We start from the raw sequence: 21,357 nt of genomic DNA, 5'->3' as shown, positions 1-21,357 counted from the left end.
CTTGGAACTTGAGCATGGAACCACTCTGAGTATTGTATTCTTTCACTCCATAAAAAGGATCATTTTTTAAACGGACTAGTTTTTTGAAACTACATTGGGAGGAAAGAAAATTCAAAAGAAAACATTTGTAAAATTAAACCAATGGACTATTTATCTGCAAAGAATATTTGCTCAAAAAGGTGACAAAAATCAACATGAATTTTGGTTGCCAAGACCTTTTTCCAGCTTTTCACAACAGGTGCTTTCAGGGCTTTGGCAGAGTTTGACATATGCACCCAGCCTGGCAGCTCTGTGTTCAGGCTCTTGTATAAGCACTGGACTCATACAAGGGTGTCCCACATTGCTCATTTATGGAATCACAGCAAAAGTTTTACCTTCCTTCCTCTTCCACTATTATCACTGTACGTATTGTGAGATGAACATTGTCATATACTAAAATTTACATACAACTGTATTTTTTGTTAACAGAGACCAAAAGGGGATATAATAAGAAAGCACAGTAACATTATATTTTCCTAGTAGTCTTAATAAAAAAGCAAGGTGGGGCCAGGCGCGGTGGCTCATGCCTGTAATCCCAGCACTTTGAGAGACCGAGGTGGGCGGATCAAGAGGTCAGGAGATAGAGACAAGCCTGGCTAACGCTGTGAAACACTGTCTCTACTAAAAATACAAAAAATTAGCCAGGCGTGGTGGCACGCGCCTCTAGTCCCAGCTACTTGGGAGGCTGAGGCAGGAGAATCGCTTGTACCCAGGAGGCAGAGGTTGCAGTGAGCCCAGATTGTGCCACTGCACTCCAGCCTGGGGAACAGAGCAAGACTCTATCTCAAAAAAATAAATAAAATAAAGGAAGGTGGAAATGTCCATTTCATAGCTTATTCACCTCAGAGATATTATTACTAGGTTGAGGCTGAAGATTAAGGGTCGAAGTTGATGTTGGTTGACATGTAACTGCCTGAAGTCTGAATAGGGAGTTAATTTTGCAAATTAACCACTGTAACTCCACAGTCTGCACTGAGACATTCACTGGCACTTTTGGTTCATGTGTCCTTGGACCCCTTCTGTCCAATTTCCAGGCCAGAATTGAAGTTTGAAAATTGCTGGCAGACTACTATAATCTCTATTTCAGGGAAAGTAAGAACAAGTGCCAATATGAAAGGAGCATCTCCCCTCCATACTCGGTAACTTTCTTCTTTATATAGATTGATAAAGCAGGCTTCTTTTGTAATTATTCACTCATTAGTGTAATTCAGTTGCGGCACAGATCTTATTTAAGTCCCATTGACATAAAATGGACTACCCTCTATGACAAAATTTCTATCAGCAGACAGACATATAAATATATTTCACTGTGATTAGATCTTCACCGTAACTACAAAGTAAAAGGCTGTGAATTGTTATGTTACATTAGATATGAGAAAATTGAAGCGCTATTGGTTTAAATGACTTGTCTCAGTCAATTAGGATAATTTGACCAAGACAAATTACTCAACTCAGGGCAGAGTTGAGACTCAAGCCCTGCTAGGTGTTCCACCTGTAAATACTATGCTCCTTCATCTATATTATGCAATCTCCTCTTCATTAATAGTTAAGACAGTAAAAGTAGTTATTTTACTGGTTGCCGTTGTGGCCAGACGTTGACATCTCTCTGTTGAAAATTGTTCACACTGAATATACACCTTCTGAGAAGTTACTCTGGCATTGAATTAACCTGCACCGCTTTAACTTTTCCACTTTTTCCTCAACTTTTACGTTAACATCAGAAACTAATAGCGATATTAAGGACATAAATGTAATCACGTATTTGAACATATTTAAGGGCTACTGAAGAAGTCTCCTTATTTTAGGATAATTATCAGAGTTCCACTGGAGTTGTCTCAGTGTAGGAAGTTCTATAGCTAGTCTTTGTAGATTGGGGTTATCAGCAGTCTTCAGACTTGGGGGTCACAGCATCCCAGGAGGGGCTCTTACTCTAGCCCTGGCTGATTCCAAAGATACAGGAATGTTTAATGCAAGAAACAGTTTTAGAAAAATGAGACAAACTATATCAAAATTTGCCTTAAGTTCACATTTATTTATGTGAACTCTTTGGCATAAGGCATTTAATACTTCCTTTAAAAAACATAGATGTGAATAAGTGAAGTAAAACATATATAGGGAAAAAGGATTCCAACTTATTGCAGATAATTACTTTTCAGGTCAATTTTTATTTCTTTAAACCACTTACTTATCCATAGGAGTCAAGGCTTTGACTAACACAAAGTCTAACACTAGAATTTGAGAGCCGATTTTATTCATTTGCATAAAAGATAAAGCCTGCCACCAAGAAAGGATTTTGTCTTTCTTATAAAGAAGCCAATATTACCCTAAGCCATAATAAGTTTTGAACACTAGGTTTCTTGTTTCTAGGTTGTATGACTAATATGAAAGACAATTACTAAATAGTATAAACTCAAGTTACATCCTTCTATCCTCTCATTTCTCAATATCTTCAAATAAAACAATGCCATATTGGACACAGGCTAATGGAGCTGGAATGTGCTTCAGGGCAAAGAACTTGGTAAGCAAGGAAAGTCATAAAATTATGCCTTTTTAAAAAAAATTAAGAGAGACTAATGGTGCACTTTTCTGTTTAAGATATGCCAAAAATGAAATTAGAAGATGTGTTGTCTAAATTTTTACTCCTTCAGAAAGCATTTATTTTTCTCCTTCGGAAAGCATTTATTTTTCTCATACTTTCTGTTTGAAGTGTGGGTACTATGGTGTCACTGAATTCAAAGCTATTTTTATTTTTGTAATTTGCAGCTAAATCTGATCCCAAGAGATGGTTGTTACGGATGAACATGGCTCTTTCCACTGAATTTTCAGTAAAATAATTATAATGGGGATTGATTGGTGGATTAACATAAAAATTAAAATACAAAATCCCCTTGTTCTTACATGGCAAAATAAGGTAAAATCTCTTATTCTTAACTGCCTTTTCCTGAAACAGTGTATAATTCCACCATTTGTTCCCTTTAAAAGAAAGATTTGGGCTAGAGAGAGACAGCTTAAACTCATCTCATCTGCTTGCACCGCTCTCCAAGTAGGTAATTGCAGAAAGAAAAGACAATTCTTTGATCTCAGTGAGGTGCTAATTTGTAAGATTTTTGAGCTGTTTGGGCCTTAGGAAGCAGGGATCAGTACGTAAACAATGGCATTTATCTGGCAGCCTATTACTGACACATTACTATCTCAGTACTTATTCATTTACACTGGTGTTTGAAGACAGGACTATGTGTCAATAAAGGAATTAGACCAGACACCTCAGTCCATCAGGTTTATCTCAGTTTGCTGACAGGAACAGTAGGTGACATTAAGCAACAGAAAACACTTCAAAGTTTTCTATCCTTGGTTTTGCAATGAAGACAAACAACATTTACTGCTTTAGCAGCAACAAACAATGAGCGTAAGACTGCAGAGGGAAGATGAAAGAGCACACCAAATTATCAAACACAAAGCCTGCCCCTACCCCATTTCTACTCATCCCCTGAATTTCATTAGAGTGATTTTTTAAAAAGGGCTTCCAATGATAAGTTGTGTTCATTTGGACCTCTTAGAAGACAACTCTCTTGAGAAGGATGGTAGGAAATGAATGAATAAGAAAATTTTACTTGACTATTCAGCAGCTACTTTTTTTTTTTTTTTTTTTGACCAACTTTTATTTTAAGTTCCAGGGTACCTGTGCAGGATGTGCAAGTTTGTTACGTAGGAAAACATGTGCCATGGTAGTTTGCTGCACAGATCAACCTGTCACCAGGTATTAAGCCCGACACTCATTAGCTGTTCTTCCTGGTGTTCTCCCTGCCGCCCACCACAGGCCCCAGTGTGTGTTGTTGCCCCCGACGTGTCCATGTGTTCTCATCGTTAAGTTCCCACTTATAAGTGAGAACATGCGGTGTTTGGTTTTCTGTTCCTCAGCAGCTACTCTTAATTAAAGATTTCAATATTCATTTATTTAAACATCTTTTCAATAAACAGTCAAGGTGTGTCCACTATACACTAGACCCGAATAAAGATGATGCTATTACTTTTACAGATTCCTGGAACTATGAAAGGTAACATGAAGTTATAATATAGGAACATTTTAGTCAAATGCAAGGTTGTATTTGAGGGGCTGTGGAAATAAGGTAGATGAACTGTGTCTCAAAGGGATTGCCAAATGCTCAAATGTATTGGGAAATGTTTTTCAATTAACATGTAAATTGAAAAACACTTGAAAGAAATACTTTCCTGCATCATCAAAAAAAAATTCCTCTCAGATTTCTTCCTCTATACATCTCAATTTGGAATGATTTACCAGTGTTTGGGTATGTTTTACATACAATTTTGTTAAAATTTTGAAATATAGATTAATTAGCTTATTCAGTAAATATTCATTGAATGCATGCTATAGCACTCCTTGTTCTAGCCTGACACAGTGCAGAGAACAAGACAGTCTAGATCCTTGTTTTTATGTGGGATGAAAAACAATGAACTGAAAATGTTGTGATGCCGAAAATTACATAAAGTGAAAGAACGAAGTGGTGGGATAAAGAGTGAATGGAAGGAGGTGCAAGTAACATTAATAAAACTGGTACTGTAGACCGAGTGCTCATGAAAAAAAACTGTAATGATAGGAAGTAATCATGAAGTAAAAGGAACATTTAGGCAGCAGGAAGAACAGATAGGACAATATATTGACATGCTGGAAATACAAAGGGCTGGACAATATATTGGCATGCTGGAAAAACAAAGGGCTGGTCTAGAGAAGGGATAGTGAACGAAGGAGAGAGTGAGGTAGCAGATGAAAGCTGGAGAGGAAAATGGGGGAGAGGCTATACTGAGGAAGGGAGGGGATATTAGGAGATGAAGGCATAGATATAAAGGAGATCAATTTGTAGGTGATTTCAAGTACTGGTAATAATTTTAGAACATACTCTATTTAGAAGGTATTCTAGTTTTGTTCAACCCATATACAGCATTTGACCTTGTTAATTTCTCCTTCCTCATGGAAACCCTTTGCTGCTTGGCTTTCAGACACCACACTCTCCTGGTTACCTCCATCTTCACTGGCTGCCCTTTCTCAGTCTCCTTTGCTGGCTCTTCCTCATCTTCCAGTTTACAATGGAGTGTCTCAGGGCTCTGTCTTCAGACTTCTTCCCTTTTCTATTTACATTCACTTCCTCCATGATGTCACTCAGTCTCACGGCTTCAAATAACATCTGTAACAGAATGACTACCAAAATTATATTTCCAGCCTCTACCTCTCCTTTCAAATCCACATTTAAACATCCAACTGCTTACTTGGCATCTTGGCTTGGATGTGCAAACTGCATCTCAAATGCACCCGTCTAAAACAAGTTTCTTGACATTCTCCTCCAAATCTCTTCTTCCCTTAGACTTCCTCATTTTAAGTAATGGCTGTTCCAGACTTTCAGTTGATCAGACTAAAAACCCTGGCTCCATCCTTGCTCCCTCTCTACCCCCTCCTCACAGATGCTGAGCACATTTTTGGCTCACCCAGTTCTAACATTTCACCTAAAGTAGAGCAGTAGAGTTCTAAGTGGTCTCCCCACCTTGGCCTTTGTTCCCCTTCAGACAATCCTCATCACAGTAGCCTGTGTTCCTTCTAAACCCTAAGCCAGAGCCTGTCTCTTCCCTGCTCAGCACCATATTCAGAGTCTACAAGGACTCAGGCCCTCCCTAACCTAGACTCTGTCATCTCTCTAACATCATCTTGAATTCTCCCCACCTCTCTCACTCTGCTTCTTGCTGTTCCTGTGCACTTGCTTTTTCTGCTCCGTGGAATGCTATTACCCTCAAACTCCACCTCCTTTCTGACTCACCTTCTTCAGGTCTTTACTGAAAAGGCATCTTCACAATGAGGCCTTTGCTGACAAACCTATTGAAAGTTGTAACGCCTCCAATACCCCATCTCCTTGCCTAGCCCCCTGCTTTACTTTTTTCCAAAGCATTTATCACTATTTAACATGTTATCTGATTCACTTTTTTTGGTTTATTATCTATTTCCCTTCATTAGAGTGTAAGTTACATTTGGCAGGGATTTTTGTCTGTCTATTCACTGCCATCTCCCCAGCAATGAGAATAGTGCTGGGAACATACTAATCAGATACATAATATATGTCAAATTAAAAAGTGGGAATCTGTGCAAAAACTTAAAAGCAGGAGGTGACAAAGTCTGACTGTGCTTTGAGATGATCATTCCGACCACTCTGTAGAGAATGGATTGGGTGTGGCAGGGGTTGGAGTTGAAAATGTTAATAGAAACACCATTTAGGAAGCAAGAGCAGTAGTCCAAGTAAGAGGTAATGGTAGCTGGGACTAAGTGATATTAGTAGAGATGAGGAGAAGTGGATGTGTTCAAAATTTGTTTAGGGGGCTGACTTAATAACATTTATAATTACTTTAGAATTTGTAAAGTATGGTTTTTATTACACAATTAAACACTGCATTTATCTTATTAGAAAATTCAGTTTGTCTTTATGGACTAGTAATATCTTAAAGGTATTCAACTTTATAATACACAGTTTAATAATATACTCATCAAAATAAAATGCTTTTTCTTCAAAAAAAAAAAAAAAAAAAAAAAAAAAAAAACATTTATAATTACTTTACAGCCAGAATACTTCTGGTTATTTCTATGTTGAACACAGCTATACAGCTTCTCAACTCTGACTGCTTTTTCTCCTTATACAAAGAATACTCAAGTGAATGCTGGTAAACTGGTTCTTGTTGGAGAGAGTTTAGGCAATGATCTAAGATGGCTTCTAGATTTTCAGCTTGAATCACCTGGTAGGTGAAGCTATCATTTACTGAGAGAGAGATAAGGGTAGGAAACAATTTTAGGAATTATTTCATTTGAGGTACCTCTTAGACATGGAATAAATGACAAAAAGGCAATCGGTTATATAAACATACCCTACAGCAGAGAGGTCAACTATAGTGATACAAATTTGAAAGTCAAAATGTGTAAATGGTTTTTAAAACCATGGAACTAGATAAGCTAATGCAAGAAGAAAATCAAGATGGAAGAGAAATGAGGGTTCTGGAACATACCAGCATCTAGAAATTGAACAGAGGAGTCCAGCCAAAGAGGCTGAGAAGGAACATTCTGGAAGCATGGCATTTATTGAGAGAAAATTTTATTCCTCTCATTAGTAAACATGATTTACAAAAAAAGTAATTATTATATTTTGAATTTTGTATTTAGAAAATGGTGATTTGTTTTCTCTCATTATCTTTCATTTTGCTTCTTCCCACAAAGCCTAAAAGGACTAAAATATTTGCTATTTTGTCCTCATAGAAAAAGTTTGCTGACCCTGCTTTAGACTATTTTTTTTTTAACACAAGGTCTCTCTGTCACTCAGGCTGGAGTGCCGTGGTATGATCACAGCTCACTGTAACCTTGACTTCCCAGGCTCAAGCAGTTCTCCCATCCCAGCCTCCCAAGTAGCTGGGACTGCAGGTGCACACCACCATGACTGGCTAATTAAAAAAGAAAACTTGTAGAGACAATGTCTCCCTATGTTGCCCAGGCTGTTCTTGAACTCCTGGCCTCAAGTGATTCTCCTGCCTCAGCCTCCCAAAGTGCTGGGATTACAAGTGTGAGCCACTGCACCCAGCCTAGACTAATTCTTTCACATTGCTGAAAGATAAACTGAGACCTGGAAATTTTAGCTTGCTTTTCAGGGTTACCCAGAAGGAGAGCTACGACTCAAAGCCAGGCCTGAACATCTGGTTGCATTTCTATTCCAATATGCCGTTCTATATCTCTGTTGTGTACACTGTAGGCTAGCAAATATTTATCTCATAAAATATGAAAGAAACTTAATTATATAATTGAAATATTTTTTCAATAAAATACTTAATAAATGTAACAACATTCCAATAGCAGAATATACTTGATTAATAGGATGTAATTTAGTGTTAATTAAAAGAAAGCCATTTGACTTATTTAATTTAAATTCAATTGAGAGAAAGCTGTCTGTCTGACTGAACTTTTAAATTTTTTTAAATAGTGTAAAGAATTATGAAAATTACCCAAGTAATTAATGTCAATGAATGGTGTGCAATCCTAAATGTTTAGATAGGTATCTTTTCTTGCTTGTACCTCAAACCAGAGAATTAATAATAGGTACCAGGGTAAGGTGGGAAATCATTTTGGGCTTGGGAATTAGTAGTTGGTACCATTCTTTTCTGTCGTTTTACATTCTCCAAATGTCTTCATTCCTCACACACTCAAAACTTACAAATTTCCCATAACCACATTTCTCATACATTTACCATTAATTTTTTGTATTGTTGTTAAATGCACACAGCATAAAATGTACCATCTTAATAATTTTTAAGCGTAGAATTCAATAATGGTAAGTATATTCACATTGTTGTAAAACCAATCACCAGAAACTTAATTTTGAAAACTGAAACTCTATACACATTAAGCAATAACTCCTCACTTTCTCTTCCCACTAGTCTCTGGCAACCACCATTCTGTTTTCTGTTTCTGTGAATTTGATGGCTCTCGTTACCTAATATAAGTGGAATCAAACAGTATTTATCTTTCTGTGACTGACTTATTTCATGAATGTAATGTCTGCAAGGTTTATCCATATTGTATCACAGGTCAGAATTTCTTTCTTTTTTAAGGCTGAGTAACATTCCGTTGCATGTATCAAATATACACCACATATTGTTTATCCATTCTTCTCTTGACAGACACGTAGGTTGCTTCTGCCTTCTGGCGATTGTGAATAATGTGGCCATGAACATCGGTGCACAACCATTTCTTTTATAACCTGGATTACATGTCCTCAGCTCTCACTGCTTTTCTCCTCAGAGCATCTAAACTATTTTTCATGATATTTTTGACTCATGAGAAAGATCTTTAAAGAAATGAAGAGAAGGCACCTCTCCATTAGGAGTGTTAAGCAAGTGTAGGAAACCCTCCCTGTAAATGTCTTTTTTTGCTACCTTGACTAAGATTGGGGTACCCATCCCTGGACCATTCTAAAAACACAATATTATTGAAGAAAGTATGGAAAGAGAAAGGGGCCCAGCATCAGGAAACATGTGTATAGGCTAATTGGGTAGATTTATTAGCACGTGGTAGAAACGTGTATAGGCTAATTGGTTGATTGGGTAGATTTATACCTGAGTCCCCAGGAATCTATTGCAGGAAGACCCTTTTAATAAATTGCCCATGTGTAGTAGTTGTCTGCAGGCAGGGCACAGTCTTGAGCACCTGGCTAGGGAACCAAAAGTTAGACCAATGTGCTTAGAAAGTAACAAAACTGTACATTTTTATAAGTACAGCATTCATTATAAGCAAAACTTATAAAACTTTGTAAATCTGAATTTATTATGAACTGCCATAGGTGAAGCCTCTTTGTGATTAGAAAGATGTGAATTTGAGTCTTGGCCTTCCTGCTAGCTATGACTTCTGACAAACCACTGAGCTACACTGAGCCTCCTATTCCTCACCTCTTACACAGAAATAATAATGCCTACCTTGTGGGCTTATTTTGAGTATTGCAATACAGATAACATTCAGCAAATGGTAGCTCTTGTTTCTACTTTGATATCTACAATTGTTAATGATAGAGGCTGAAGGTCAGGCTAAGGAAACTCTTCTTTTTTGCATGGGAACACACAAATTATCAATGCAAAAGAAAAATATTAGTGTTAGTAAAAATTGAAGTCCTTCTAACTTAACATACATATACATGGAATCACAGATGTTACAAAAATGTATCCATTATAAATGTCTTTTCTTCTGAAACTTTAGATGCTAAACATAGGTACTCTTGAAAAAATACACATATTCCAGGTTTGTGAGTAATTCAGTATTTTTAAAGCTGGTATTTAGACATTAATGCCATTTGGAGAAATGGTACTTTTCATTCTGTCTGTGCTTGGATTAATGTTATGCATCGGAGTCTAAGAATCCCCTAAATAAATACCATATATTTCTGAATGTTGACTTTCTGATTCTGCAGCCAATCCTTTTAATGAATTTCAATGCACAACTCAGAGTCGGCATCCTATTTCCTAAAAGCCCATAGTCAAATGGTGGACAGAGTTTCCTTAACGTGTTGAGGGTCCTAGTAAGGCACACACAGCTTACTAGTTGCTAATTGCTCCTATTCAGGAATGAATATTACTCAGGTTTTTTTGTTTTCTTTTGTTTTGTTTTTCTGAGACAGCGTCTCACTCTGTCCCCCAGGCTGGAGGGCAGTGGCACGATCTCGGCTCACTGTAACCGCCACCACCCGGGTTCAAGCAATTCTCCTGCCCCAGCCTCCTAAGTAGTTGGGATTACAGGCATATGCCACCACGCCTGGCTAGTTTTTGTATTTTTAATAGAGACGGGGTTTCACCATGTTGGCCAGGCTAGTCTTGAACTCCTGACTTCAGGTGATCCACCCGCCTTGGCCTCCCAAAGTGCTGGGGTTACAGGCGTGAGCCACAGCACCTGGCCTCAGAGTATTTTTAAGAGAACGGTAAACACGAGTGTAGAAAAATGCAGGGAAATGCCTTGATCATCAATGAACTATATTCCTTTATGGGTATTCAGGTATTGTCTAAGAAACTGAAAGGGACAGAATGGGACTTCATAAATAAATATGTTTATCCAACATACGTGTGTTGAACACCGGCATATGTTCCATCACCATGGTGAGACACAGTGATGTGTAGCCTGAAGTCCCATCCCAGTTTCTTAGTATTATGAGAGAGAAGATGTACATAATTATAGCTAATACTTATACTTATTGGGTACTTACTAAGAACATTTATATATATTAATTTGTAATCTGCACAACAAGCTTTGAAGTTGGTACTATTAGTCTTCCCCGTCCCCATAATATTGAGGCAGCAAGGATTAGTCCTTGCTCAGGGTCACATAAATAGCCAGGAATTAAATCTCAGGAAATTTGACCCTTGGAAACATAGTGATTCTCTTGCACACACACAAAAGCACTGTGGCAAAAAGTGACGGATATCAGAACATGGGAAGATATATTGAAATAGGGTTTCAGAAAAGATATCCAGAAGGCTGACCTTCAAATGGGGCTTTGAATGTTAGATAAGACTTGGATGTGAGGAGGAAAGTGAGGAAATGGAAAGGTTGGTAAAAGCTCAAGGTCTGTAAAGATATAGAAATTGCTGTGGAGCATAGCATGCATGAGAGATTGTTGGTCATGAAAAGGCAAGTTGCTCCAGCACATAGAAGACTGTGAAATGCAAGATTTAATGATTATTACTTTATTTGGTAGGTAAAGGGCAGCCAGTGAAAAAATCCTCAACAGAAAATGGACATATTTTGAAGTGGCTCTTTAGGAAGATTAAGCTATAAGTTTGCGGATGGAATTAGTGGAGAGACAGACTGAAGGCAGGGAAAAGTCAGGATGCTATTGCTGACTTAAAAGTTAAAATCCTAACTTAAAAGTTAGGATTGCTATTGCAAAGAATAATAAAGGTTTAAGCTAGAACATTGTTAATGCAGACTGAGAAAGAGATGGATATCAGAAAATACAGATGAGATACAGTATCAACAGAACAGAACACAGTAGCAGATTTCAGCAGAACAGTTCCTGAAATGAGCCTCGAAAGATGTACTCGGTTTTTATTAGGTAGAAAGGAGGTAGGCAAACATTCTTAGTGGAGAAAATAAGCAAATATTAGTTTCTGTCTTTCTTCAACTATTTTGAGAATACCCAGCCTTCAGAATCCTACCCTGGCACTGACTAGGATTTCTGTCATATCAGTCTTGACCTCCCCTAAAATGATTACGAGATATCCAGTGGGTACTCATTATAGACTTGATGATTTTCAAATGGAGAGAAGAACTGTGGATTATTGGAAGTTATATATTCATGTCTCCTACATAATGAAATGATTTTTAATGCTGAATCAATGTTGGGATTTTTTTATTTCTCTTTTTTTCCTTTTATTAAAATCAGAAAAGTCTTTCAGAATGATTACTGATTCAGATATTTTAAGGGATTAAAAGTTTTTTTCTTACAGAGTAACACTGTTCTACTGTTAGAAGTTAAAAGAAATCATGTAACTATGGCTAATATTTATCCTACACAGATTGCTTTTATGAAAGCATCTTTGTATGTGTAAAACTGCTCCAAATTGGGAAAATACTTACACAGTAGCCACCTGGTTAGAGTGGCTACAGAATATACAAGCATATAAAAGCCATTTTATGTACTTTACATTTTTAAAATAACATCTATTACTTGTGGTTAGTGATCTTTCATTGCCTTTAATTTGTGGACACTTTCTAACCACCACTTGTGGGTCTTCAGGGAGCAAACCCTTTCACCGAAACTTTTATTTGCCAACCATGAAGACTGTGAGGATAGAGAGACAATTCAATATTTATTCTGTGTTTAACAATATCCTTTGAGAGTTGAAGCAAGACTTTCAAAATGTAAAACCGTAGAAGAAAATAATCCTCAAATCCAACAACCCCCTAGAATTCTGTGGAGAATGGGACAAATGGGGCTGTTCCAAGTACATCAAGTCTAGGAAGTACTTCCCAGCATATTTCACAGAAGAATGGCTTGAAACAATGTAACCCCAGAAAAATAAAGTAAAGCTCTAAGGGAAAAAATAAAGACTATTGGAGTGTATTCTTATGAGATATAGACTTATTCTCACCCAGTCGTCTGTGTCTCAGTAAAGTCATGGGCCTGACAAAGTCATCTCTTCCATTTTCTAAGTGCAGGACTCAGACAGACATTCTTTCTACCCTTCTGAATTCCAGTCTTTCCATATGTAAATTAAAGAAAATTATACCAGATGGACTCATATATATCATGGGGTACTGTGTGGGTCAGAATCAAAATAAGATAAGGTATGTTCTATAAACTGTAACATAGACATAGGTAAGATGTTATTATCTTGAAATGTAGTTGATAACATATTATACATAGGTAAGATGTTATTATCTTGAAATGTAGTTGATAATACCCTATGTTTTCTACTTTGTAGAGAGGTTGTAAAGACAGATATGGTAACAGATACCAAAACTAAAGGCTAGGAAAGAAAATATATAATTTCTCATTACCTTTTATTTAATTTTATTAACATAGTAATAATGAAGAAATCCCATCTGTTTTGGCCTTCACTCTGTGGGAAAAAACTACAGTGCTGGATTGATTTTCTTTTGACTCAAATAGAAGACTTAAATCTGGAAAAACTATACTTTAGCAAGTTGAGGATATATGACTAGGCTATATCTATAACAAGGGGTGTTTAATTGTATATTCTTTCAGCATATTCCTACCTTGAAAATGTAAAGGTATCATTTTTTTCTTTAAATGGAAGGCTAGGACTCAGACTTTTATCCCTGAACTTGTTAAAGTCATGCTGTTTCAAACTGTAGTGCTTTGTTGATTCTGAAGAATATTCAAACATTTAATAATGGAGGCAAATTTGTTCCTATGACCTGCCCTTTAAAGTTCTCTATCCTGCTGGTTCCCAACAGAAACAGGTTCAATGCCAAGTAAGAGACTCAGAACAAAGCAACTTAAAATCAAAGTGGGGAGTAATTACATTTTTCATATTTTTATTTGTTCCTTTTTCAGCTAAAGGCAAATAGCTAGGTTATGTGCTGTCAAGTTTAGAAGCTCAATTAATTTTTAGATCAAGGCAAAGTACAACATTTCAGTCAAAAATATTAATTGTTTCTCACTTACCTGCTGAGTTGAATCACCTTAAAAGACATCAGCATAATATGGATGTTTGAAGACTCTTGAGATTCCTAAAGAAAAGAACGTGGGCTCAAAACAAAGAAAGTGCACTGATTCTAACAGGGTCCACATCAGCCATTCTGTTGATGCAGTTTTAACAATGATTACAAGAAGGTGCCCAGGGACTTAGTTGTACATATATTAGAATTATAAAAGAGTGGCACTAAAATATTTTGGTTGAAGAAATCACTTCTTACTGTATCTGTAAGTTTAAAAGACTCTCCTCTTTAATATCAAGTAACTAAACAAAATATTGGATATTTGATATGATATTGTGAAGTTTGCCCAGGGATAATAAATTAATAGTGAGATAATATTTTAAATCCTGCCATCCTCTAATTGAGGCAGCAGCTAGACTTTAGAAATTCACATGAGAATGTAGATTACAACATAATCAAATTTCTAACTTTTGAATTCAAAAGTCTAGCCATGACCATAAGACAAAAGATTAGTAAGAAGAAAATCAGAGGAGTAAGTGGAAGCTCATGTTCTCTGTTCCCTTGATTTCTCTATAGAGAACAACTTGAATTGGGAAAGAAAAGAGTCAGAGGGAAACAGAACCTTCCAAACAGCTACAGTACTTTGCCTCTGTCTCAGAGTTAAATAACTATGGGAGGGAATAGCAGACATTTTGGGGAGACCTGAAAGCAGAAGAAAACTGTGTCCTCTTTCCTAAGTGAGCCTGGAAATGACTGTGCTGCATCTAGGACAAAGGGCTTGAGCTGTCCCATAGAGTCCCCTGCATCTAGGCTTGGAGTGGAAGTAGTAGAACGGTTCCATTGCATTCAAGAGCAGCTAGGAGTTGATGAGGTCTTTTAGAGGCAGCCCCGGCAAAGTACCGGTAGCCTCAGTGTGGAAGAGAAGTAGCAGAAAATCCTGCTATCAATGAAAGTAGCACTAAATTCAACAAGACAGCTGGTAGATGTGAATAGCCCTCTCTACTGGAAATATAATACAATCCTCCGTGCTCTCCTCAAAATACTTTGGTGCTATGGAAATCTAGCTTTAGGTACTACAGCTCCCGGTACTAAATACTAGGTCTGGTGGGTGAGGTTAGAAATTGCCTGAGATCAAGTTTCTATCATCTGGCATTAAGAGAGCTTGCAATGTTCACAAAGAGAAATATAAAGAGACTTTGCATATTTGCTCCTTATTCGAAATTTACATACAACAAATTACATTTCTCATAATAAACTAGGGAATATGTAAGCCCTGGGCCTTTCTGGAAACACTCCTCTAGCTTCCTTCCCAATTCTTCATTCCTTGGGTTTGAGTTCTCTGTAGCTCACTGCCAAATCACTTCCTCTTTATCATTACCCAGAAGCCTGTCTAATTCAAGCAATGGGTTAGACTGCTGTCTTCATGGTAGCTTTTATGATAACTTTATTTGATCATATCTACTCAAGTAAAACTCTTTATATACTTTAATAGCTTATGCCTTTTTCAAGGTACCATATTATCTTCAGCAAGTGGAGGAATCAGACATGTTGATGGAGACTTGTCATCATATGAGTATTTTAAATAGTTTGTAGTTACTACCCTCTGAGTCATGCCCTTTCTCTACCTTGATTGGCTGAGTTTGTGCCTAAACATGAGTAGTCACACTCAACATACTAGAATGTCTTTAAAGGATATGTTGAGAAATTTCTTGTCTCCTCTTCCTTTTTCCTCCACCTATAACCCAAGTGCATATTACTGCCACACTCCCATTCAACACACCTCTACTTCAGCTTGCTTCCTTCAGAAACTGGGTTTCCTTATATAACTTCTTTGTGACAAAACATCTGTTTTTTTTTTTTGATTAACACAATATTCATTTTTTAACTGTTCATTCCAGCTGTTTGGCTTGGAGGAATCCTCAGAACCTTAGGAAAAATGAAGTCTTAGTCCTATAAGTTGAGTGAAGTACAGTGTTCCTTTGAGCTACCAAATTGTACTAGTTAACCTAAAGTGACCTCTCTGGTTTTTAAGTGGCCAATTTAAACCACACTGTATAAAAGGGACCATAGTATATAGCTTGAGTAAACTTTGAGAGTGGTGTCTATAATTAGAAAGCTATACCGAAATGACTTGCTGGCATGTTGTCATCTGTGCATACTGAATACATTTCCATAAAATTGTTTCAGTTAATCTTTCTTTGGGGTCCATCGTGGGGGGCCTGCAATTCACTGCCCTTGTACTTCTTCCACTGCCAATGAGCCCCTGTGAGCACCAGCACGTCGCTGAGATCTTCTTAGCTACATGAGTGGTCTGCCCATGGTTTTTTCTCATGCTTGTGTTGGGTAGGGGTGGCGGGGAAGGGAGAGAGTGGGAGATGGGAGAATCAAAGTTTTAAAAAAAGAAATCTAAGTGTTGTTTTAAGCATTAATGCTAAGCTCTAGATATACCTCTTTCTCAGGGTGGTGTATTCTGCAACCAAGAATGCCGAACATTTAAAAATGCAGGTCAGGAAAAAAAAATCTATGTCCTCATTTTAAAAAGTTTCCCATCCACTATTATTTCACTTCCCCCTATCTTTGGTCACACTGGCCACTGCTTTAGCATAGGGATTGAAAAGGTTTGTAAGTAAAGCCTCATGAGGTCTCAGCTGTAACTACTCAACTCTGCGTTTGAAGCTTGAAACTAAGTCAATAGGCATAGCAGTATTCCAATAAAATTTTATTTGTGGGTATTGAAATTTGTATTTCATATAATTTTAACGTGATAAAATATTTTTGATTTTTTTCATCTTCTTAATAATGGAGAAGCCATTCTGAACTTACAGGGTATAGGAAAACAGCAAGAGGGATGGGTTTGGCTCTCACGTCACAGTTTGCAGACCCCTGCTTCAGCACTACCTAGGTATGGAGAATCATAGTCACTTCCTTGTCTCAGCATAAAAACAACTGTTCGTTGTATAACTTCAACTTGACTGTTCCCTCCAGCCACAGCCAAACATCATGTATGAGGAGGAGTTTTCATTCATCCTTCAAACGCTTCCATTTCTTAGCTTCCAACAGCTTCTATGATGCAGCAGGAAAAGTTCTCAGCTACTTATAGCCTATGCTGGTGCCTCTGAGTGTCCCAGACACCATATCTGATTATTACCACACGACTCCAATGTCATTCATGCAGGCCAATTTGCTTTGGCCATCTAAAAAAAGCTGCCTCCGTCTGTCTCTGTGGGTTAATTCTGTAGTGGAAATGAGCAGGCCTTTGCTTTCAGAACACAAGCCCAGAGGGCACTTTTGGCACTGGGACTGTTGCAGAGAGTGCCAAACCACAGCTGTGAAAGGAGTGTGAAGGGGGATGTCTGCAACAGCCCAGGAAATAGCCACCCAGCTGGAAAGGGATGTCAGGAAGTGAGACAGCTTAGGGACAGACCAGGCCTCAGAGGAGTGTGAGCAGCTGGCACTGGTACCCTCTTTTAACTTGCTAGCATGATGTGAGACTCCAGGCCTCCGTGACTGCCACTGACACACTTTCCCTTCCTTGGCAATCCATTCAACCCTCTACTACCCAGTTCTAACTAGAGAAACAGAGTGTGCCACGTTCTAGATGATACTTTCTCTTCTTGGTCCTGGAGAAATGAATATTTATCCTTTGAAAACAACAAAAAAGACTCTTTTCATACCTTTGACTCCAATTGTCAATATCCATTTGCTTTCAAAATTTCATCGCAGAAATGTTTCCCAGTTGCTTCTCTGCTCTTATTCTCACTTCCTTTTCTCCATACCTACAGAATGTTACATATGTCTATATATGCATTCAGCTTTTGCAGCACTGTGATTTGTAATATAATTTTGGTTTTCATGGCCGTCTCTTCTAGATTATTAGAGACCATGGGACAAGAACAGTGATTTATATTCTTTGTATCATGAATTATCCCTCATATATTCCGCACATAATGGATCCTCCGTTAGTCCATTTCGTTAATGAAATGTGTAGGGGAGCTTTTCTGAAGATGCCTATGCTGGGCAGGCTGTCATTGTTCACACATTTACCTTTTCTCTAATAGTTGCTGATGTCTGCATTCTCTTCATACCATTCCACTGGTGTACTTTCTGTCACAAGATGTGAGGATGATCTGGCTGCAACAATCATTACCCCACTAATCTCTAGTGCCAATTTGATGGAACTGGCTATTAGGATTTGCCACTATTTGCCTTTTTTTCTTTAGCCATTGTCTCTATCAACTAAATATAATACATATATCTACACACATATTCTATTTATTTAAATCACCTATTTCCTTTAAGACCATAAAATATAATTATCCATAATTATATCACAAAAATGATCGCTGCTAACATTTTAACACCAAATTCTTTATTCTAATTCAGCCTTTATTTTTAGTTATCTTCTCAAAATATTTACTGATGTACTATTTTTTGAGGAGATCAATAGATTCAGAGTTATATATTAAATAAGCCAGTCCAGAAATTCTATTGGTGGATAGAAAATAACTATAGGTGTGACATAAATTAATTTGTTTTCTTATGAGTGTATTTGTTTTATTTATAGCAAGGAATACTGATTCGTCATCTGTACTGATAATACAAACTTTTCTTACTACATATGTTAACTTAAGTAAAAAAGTCGCTTGACATGCAGACATAGCAAAAGCCATCGAGGGTGATAAGGTGAATTGTTCAGGTTTGGGACACGCTGTCTTAATTTATCACTGACTTATATGCTGTTCAAGGCACCATGCAAGGCACTGCAGTAGAGTCACTGGTGAGTAAGACATGGGTTCGCCTACTAAAGCATTCAAGATATTTCTCACTTTGATGTTGTAAAACAGCTGCACACCGTGCTTTCTGAGGCAAATATTTTCACCTCTACTATGAAATAGTGAAATAGAAGCTAGATGTTCAATAATAATCAATGTGCTGTAGAGTAGCTTGAAAGGTCTTTGAGGCTAGTCTTCTTTCCTAATTAACACAGCTCAAATGTGGCACTTGGGTGGCTTGGTCATGACATTTTGATAGAGTAATTTTGGCAGGGAATGGCAGTGGTCCAGGTTCCATGGTTTTGCAAGTTCTGCAGCATTTGTGAAATTGTGGCTTACTCAGATAAGGGGAGATAGACTGTAGTGTAAACTGGGTTGCGCTGAACAGACAGATAGTATAATTGGCAATCACATTGTTAGCGACCACCAGCACCTCTGAGGCACTTGATCTTTTTGAGGGAGTAGAAGGAGGGTAGAGAAACTGAACTCGTTAGTTGGCTTTAAAATCTATTACTTGTAAAATGGTGCAGCCACTATGGAAAGCACAATGGCAGTTCCTCAAAAAAATTAAAATAGAATTATCATATGATCCAACAAGTCCACTTCTAGGCATGCATCCAAAAGAAATGAAAACAGGGACTTGGACAGATATTTTTTACATCATGTTCATGGCACCATTATTCACAATATGGAAGGAACCCAAGTGCCCATTGACTGATAAATGGACAAAATACAGTATATACATACATACCATGCAATATTATTCAGCCTTACAAAGGAAGGTAACTATGACACATGTTACACATGGATAAACTTAAAGACATTATGCTGAGTGAAATAAGCCAGTCGCAAAAGGAAAAATACTGTGTGATACTACTTATGTGAGGTACCAAGAGCAGTCAAATTCACAGAGACAGAAAGTGGAATAGTGGTTGCCAGGGTTTGGGGGAGGGAAGAATGGGGGGTTATTGTTTAAGGGGTATGGAGTTTGTATTTGGGAAGTTAAAAACTTCTGGAGATAGATGGTGGTGATGGTTGCACAACAATGTGAAGGTACTTAATGCCGCTGAACTGTACACTTAAAAATGGTTAAAATGGGCAGTTGCGGTGGTTCACACCTGTAATCCCAGCACTTTGAGAGGCTGAGTCGGGTGGATTACCTGAGGTCAGGAGTTTAAGACCAGCCTGGCCAACATGGTGAAAACCCATCTATACTAAAAACACAAAAACTAGCCAGGCATGGTGGTGCACACCTCTAGTCCCAGCTACTGGGGAGGCTGAGGCAGGAAAATCACTTGAACCTGAGAGGCAGAGCAGCTGAGATCGTGCTACTATACTCCAGCCTGGGCGACAGAGTGAGACTCCATCTCACAAAGAAAAAAATGGTTAAAATGGTAAGTAGTGTTATGTATATTTTATCACAATTTAAATAAGAAAAAAAAGAAAAGAATCTAGTTTTCCTAAATTTTTCTTCTTAGAGTAGCTCTCTCCTGTGTTCCATGTGTGAACACAGTCTCTGCCAGTTGTCCACATTGTACAGCGGGCCAGATGCCATGCATGTGTACAATGAAGGGGTCATGTTCCAGATTGAGTTTTTGTTTTTCTATTTTATAAAAACCCCATAACAAACCCTTTGCTTCCAGGTAGCCTTACTCCTGCAGGAATCTATTTCTTTGAAATGCAAAGTTTCACCACAGCACAAGTGGAACATTTTGTCTTTGCTCCCTGAAATGTTGTAAGCCACGGTATAACAGGCAAACAATGGTGGAGGCCATTGAAATTATCCTTGGACAAAAGGTCTGCTGAGCAGTGTACTCTTGCCTCTACCATCAGTTTCCTTCATGAAATGAGCCAAACATTGACTGAGGCTCAGAGTGGAAAAGAATTTGTCCAAATTGGGCTCTAATGATAAAGAAGTATAAAGGAAAAGCAATTCCTTGGGAAAATGATGCTACTCCCTTCAGTTTTTGTAGACTATTTCCTATAATCTGCCTTGTGGCTTACCTTGTGCTAAAGGAGAGCAATCCTTTCATGTTAACGTAACAAATAAAGACAAATCAGCAGGCTGCTTAATGTAATGATGAAGCATGGGCTCTGAAGTCAGTCTGCTTGTATCCCAGTCTTACCACTAGCTGAGTGATCTAGGGCCAAGTTACGTAACCTCAGTTTCCTTATATGTAAAACAGGATGATAGTAATGGTACCTACCTCATAAGGTTGCTGTATGGATGAAATGAGTTATTATTTGTAAAGCACTTAAAGCAGAACGTGGTACCTAGTGTGGACTATATAAATACTCACTATTATTATTAGCTCCGGCATGCGGAGATAAACTCTCCAGGGCTGCTTGAAGAGTACAATGGCATCCTCTTTACTCACTCAGGATGATGTGATGGAGCATGCACTTACAAGAGTTGGACAACTCATATTCAGCTCAGATGCAACCATTTATGCACTGTGTGACCTCAAACAAGTCACCTGAATACTTGAGCCTGAGTTTCATCACTACTAGAATTAGCAGTAAAAGAAACTGCCTTTTTCAGTCTCTTAATGTATAACTGTATGCATGTAAGTTGTAAAGGCTGTAATATTTCTGTTAGAATTATTATTGCTTCATCTCTGTTTCTTTTACCTCCGGCCTGAAAGAAAGCAGAAAGAAAACCTTTATTTTAAAAACATAATAGTTATTTTAAATGATAGAAGTGGTATAAATTTAATATAGGAAATATGAAAAATAAGGAAAAGTATCTTAAAAATTCATTATTTTACATCTTAGAAAAAGCCACTATTAACATTATGCTCTTTCTTAGTTACAATAATGTGTCTTAATGTTTAAGGTTTCTGT

General features: G+C 37.6%; 1 long non-coding RNA gene across 1 annotated transcript; it reads right to left on the bottom strand.

Annotated features, from left to right (window-relative positions):
* Positions 1–1,315: 1,315 nt before the first annotated feature.
* LOC103891687 (uncharacterized) lies at positions 1,316–20,949 on the bottom strand. Its single transcript, XR_008510903.2, has 4 exons — positions 20,814–20,949; positions 13,749–13,813; positions 5,077–5,240; positions 1,316–1,979 (listed from the first exon to the last, which is right to left on the bottom strand). It is a non-coding gene; the product is annotated as an uncharacterized LOC103891687 (long non-coding RNA).
* Between the last annotated feature and the right edge of the window lie 408 nt (positions 20,950–21,357).

The sequence above is a fragment of the Pongo abelii genome, chromosome 8, assembly GCF_028885655.2.
Source record: "Pongo abelii isolate AG06213 chromosome 8, NHGRI_mPonAbe1-v2.0_pri, whole genome shotgun sequence".
NCBI classification, from domain to species: domain Eukaryota; kingdom Metazoa; phylum Chordata; class Mammalia; order Primates; family Hominidae; genus Pongo; species Pongo abelii.
This window is presented reverse-complemented; position numbering and strand designations above follow the sequence as displayed.